General features: G+C 42.5%; 1 non-coding gene across 1 annotated transcript; it reads right to left on the bottom strand.

Annotated features, from left to right (window-relative positions):
* Positions 1–1,697: 1,697 nt before the first annotated feature.
* trnac-aca (transfer RNA cysteine (anticodon ACA)) lies at positions 1,698–1,770 on the bottom strand. Its single transcript has one exon. It is a non-coding gene; the product is annotated as a tRNA-Cys (tRNA).
* Positions 1,771–4,633: the final 2,863 nt, after the last annotated feature.

Here is a 4,633-nt window from a genome sequence, read left to right as displayed (position 1 = left end):
CTGATTGAGATGTATAAAATTATTAATGGATTGGACACTCTGGAGGCAGGAAGCATGTTTACGCTGATGGGTGAGTCCAGAACAGAGGACACTGTTTAAAAATAGGGGAAGGCCATTTAGAACAGAGTTCAGGAGAAATTTCTTCACCCAGAGAGTACTGGACATATAGAATTCTCTGCCCCAAAAGACAGTGGGTTCCAAGTCTCTGGATACATTCAAGAAAGAGATGGATGGAGCTCTTAAAGATAGTGGAATCACGGGTTATGGGGATAAGACAGGAACAGGATACTGATTGTGGATGATCAGCCATAATCATAATGAATGGTGGTGCTGGCTCGAAGGGCCAAATGGCCCAATCCTGCTCCTATTGTCTATTGTCTAGTGTCTAAATGACAGATGTCATGATTCACAATATCATTATTGTATGTAACATCTGCATGAGCATTACATTCAAATAATGTAAATGGTAAGGTGTTACAGCCATATCTGTTGTCTTTTGATAGAAAACCAAAAATATATTTGGTAATTAGTCATCAACCCTCATCTTGAGAAGTGACTACAATTCTCTCCACTTTTTCTGAGCAATTTAATGGGGTGAAAGTAAAGAAGAAAAAAGTTAATTAAGGCTGAGGTTTCTAAGAAATTTTGCCAAGCCGCGCAGCATCTATAAAGCTATCAGAAATGCAGTTTAAATGCAGAAGAAATTTAAAAAGAGAAGGGAAAAAGAGGAGAAATGTCATTGTTATTTTCCCATCTCTGTTTATAACCATGTAACATCTTGACAATCAGTCTGAGAATGTATTCCTCTAGGTAAATTGTCACTGTTCAGACATTTATAGAATTGAAACAAGTAATCACAAGTGACAAAGCACCATTTACTTTGTGCCTGCACATGTTGGATAATTATGACGAGTAAAAGATGGCAGATGGAAGAAGGACTGACATCCTTATGGATAAATATCAAAGTTTGCACTAAAATCACATAACGAGACATCTCTATTTTCGGGAGAGCAGACCCCCCCCCCCCCCCCCCCCCCCCGGCAAATACAAATCTTCATTAAATATGCATGAAGAGGAACAGGAGAAAGCAAATAAGGATTTGGCAAAAGGAGACAAAGATGCGAAAGACCAGAAACTCAGCTCGAGCTCTGAAATTGGGCCTGGAAGTGAACACAGCCCTGATAAAGGACGACAAGCTTATAAAAAGAATTTTGGTCATAGGAGGGTAAAATCTAAAGCAGCAGCCCAGAACGTGACCGAAGAGTGAGTGCAAGTCACATTGTGAGAATAACAAGAGCAACAAAACAGGTGACGGAAACCACATGAAATCCTAGTGATAGAGAAGTTGTAGCATGTTTCAATACATTTGAAGATGCGGTTTTTTTTCAGATGAGATTACTTCTGGAAACAGGCCCTTCGGCCCAAGAGGTCCACACCGACCTTCCGAAGCGCACCCACCCAGACCCATTCCCCTATGTTTACCCCTGCACCTAACACTACAGGCAATTTAGCATGGCCAATTCACCTGACCTGCACATTTTTGGATTGTGGGAGGAAACCGGAGCACCCGGAGGAAACCCACGCAGACACGGGGAGAATGTGCCTGAGGCGGGAATTGAACCTGGGTCTCTGGTGCTGTGAGGCAGCAGTGCTAACCACTGTGCCACCGTGCCGCCCATAAAAATGCAGACTACGCTCGAGCCAGGTAGGAATCGAACCTACAATCTCCAGATCTGTAGTCAGGCGCATTATCCATTGCGCCACAGGCCCCATGCGTTGTTAAAGGTTGCCAAAGAAAAATAACTGGAAAGCTGGGAAAAACTTGTGGCAGAATCTTCCCAGTCCCGAAATGATGTGAATATTGGCGAGTCAGTTGAAAGATACAGTGAGCTCATAAAAATGAGGTTCTTGATACTGAGAAAAGAGCCCAATTCTAAAACCAAGTGTTGCACAGTGACAGGAGACAAGATTCTCACCAGTGAGTGGGGAAAGGACTGTTTATAACCAATAGTTGGGTTTAGCGTGCCATTTGAATCTAATCTCCAGTAATTGAAAGCAGTTTCTTATTCTCCAACGAGCCAGATAGAATGGCGGCAATTCCTGACATGAAAGTCAGAGTGGCTACCTGGCAACTTCAGTCTTCTGCTCACTCTTCTCAGCCTCCATCTTGGACAACAGTTTGCAAGATTTCAGAGCACATTTCTTGGGCAGCCTTCATCCATGGGCCTTGGTATCGGATTCGTATTACCCCCTCGGCGTCCTCATGTGCATCTCCAAACCAATTACAATACGGTTCTGTACTGCAATATTGCACGATGGAGTTCACTCATATCTATCATTGTAATGCTGCTGCCAGGTCACTTTGCTTGCAGGGACAGACACCTGTATCATGGATTTAACCAGGGTGCATCTCAGGGCTCCTTTTTTGCTCTCCTTGTGCTCAAGCATTTTAAGCCTGCTTGGGTGTTCATAGCTCCACTGCAAGCCTTGCTGTTTTGTGCTGTGTTCAATGAACCTGAGCTTAAAAAGCCTACAGGCCTCTTTTTGGCCTTGCCTTTTAGTACAGTCACAAAGCCAGGCTGTTTGTCAAGTTGTCAGCAATCATCAATCACGAGAGTGGACATGTTGCTGTATGACACCATGCTGCACCACATCACGTTTACTCCACTTGTGCCAGTAGCGTATGTTGCAAGCACACTGCGTGTACTTCAGCCAAATTGCCATGTCTCAAAATCCAAGGGAGCTTTTCCTCTATTAGATCAAGTGCGACAGGCTTCAGTAAGGGGTCCTGACGGCAATAAGTCAGTGGTATCAGTGCAGGGCATGGAAGTGGTCAGACAGCAACTTGGGTGGTCATGGTCAGCAGTCTGTACTTTTACAGTCCAGGAATGGTTTATCCTACAGATTCAATACAATCAGTCCAGGGAATCAAGTCACAATCAAAAACATAAATAGCTGAAGAAATTCAGCAGGTCTGGCAGCATCTGTGAAGAAAAAGTAGAGACAAGGTTTTGGAGCCAGTGATCCTCCTTCAGAACTCACGTTACAAAGTTGTGGAGCTGCACAAGGATCAATCATTTGTTTATTCATCTGTTGGAGTGGGGGATGGGTATGGTGGTGTCTCAAAGTAGGTTAGGAAGGTGACGCTATCTTCAGACCTGGGGATCTATCCACTGAAAGTCAAGGTGGAGATCGTGGGAAAGCAGTGCGGTATCAGGGCCTGGTGAAGTTGGGGAATCCAGTTTTGGGAATTGGAAACAACAAGCTGGAATACAATGGCACTAACAATTGTGAAGGAGGTAAAGGGAGACACAACAGAGCACAGGAGGGAAATGAGTAATGAGATAGGTGGATATCATCAGTCGTGAGAGCTGCTCAGTTTCCTGTTAGGAAAATGGGGTGCTTAAATTTCCTTTGACCACCATCTCTGAAGCAATTCACAGGAACTGTGCAGGGTAGTTCCTGACTGACAGTGTTTGACCTTAACCACAACCATGTTTTAAAATTGGTGCTGACATCAGAATCCCAGGAGGTCGCAGCAGTGGAGGTACTTCTGAAGCTGGTGCAAAGAAAGACAGTGTGAATGAGACACCATTGAGGAGTGGTGTATAGCTAATATGGAACACTATGGAGGAGACCATGAGAAATCTCCCTAGGGCTCACAAAACAAAAATCCTCCACAAAACTTACCCAAATTGACACAGCCAATTTCTGGTAAAATTCAACTAGGTGGCAACCAGCCAGTTTTATAACCAAGAAAACAGGGTTTTGATGATACATATAAAGCTGAAGTCAAATTAATGACTTCGGGTTTCAAAGAAAATCCTCCGATCAAAATATCAGAGTTCACTTCCTGACAGTGGGAAAAGTAAGCCTGAGGATTTTCTTTGGACTTTTAACAACATATTCCTGGGAATACAGATCAATTGGTATAAAAGGTGTTCCGTTTATCATATTCTTCCCCAAAAAGAATAATAAATGTTGCCCATTAGCCTCAAAGCTAAGAATGTCGACGGTATTTGAAAGCACTTGAGCAGCTAAAACACAAATACTTGTGGGAGCAACATATATGGAAGTATTTCTGTCTAATATTCTGCATAATATCCTTTACAAGGGGCAATCTCAGTTTTTTTAAAAAGTGTTATTTTTGGGAAACACTCATTCTGCAATGTGTGTCACCAGAAAAAAAAGTGAGAATTTAGTTTGCTACTGTAAAGGAAATGTTGCAAATAAGAGTGATTTCTAAAATAAAATGGGTTAAAACAAGTCACCAATCATCAGATTATGATACAAAGATAAATTACGGCAATAATGAAAACAGCAGATTCTCGATGATAAGGAAAAATAAATTATTTTCTCTTAATTGTTTAATTGGTGCATTCTGAGTCTTGTTAAACTGGCAATCTATTCCCATATATTTGCATAGCACTGTTTGTTAATCTTGCCTCATTTCTGTGCAGCTCAAAATTCTCCCCTACTTCCCTGAGAAACTGAAGACTCTAATTCCCCACACGAAAGTCAGAGAGCCTATCTGGCAACAGCAGCTTGTCACTTGATCCTCAAGACCTTTGGATAACGCTGCCTACATTATCATTTCCTTGTATGCTCCATGAACACTGTCCTCTTCCATCCT

Source organism: Chiloscyllium plagiosum, unplaced genomic scaffold (genome assembly GCF_037043375.1).
Source record: "Chiloscyllium plagiosum isolate Xiang-an unplaced genomic scaffold, Cpla_swu_hap1 HiC_scaffold_2, whole genome shotgun sequence".
NCBI classification, from domain to species: domain Eukaryota; kingdom Metazoa; phylum Chordata; class Chondrichthyes; order Orectolobiformes; family Hemiscylliidae; genus Chiloscyllium; species Chiloscyllium plagiosum.
Note: the sequence above shows the minus strand (reverse complement) of the source record. Positions and strands in the feature narration are given on the sequence as shown.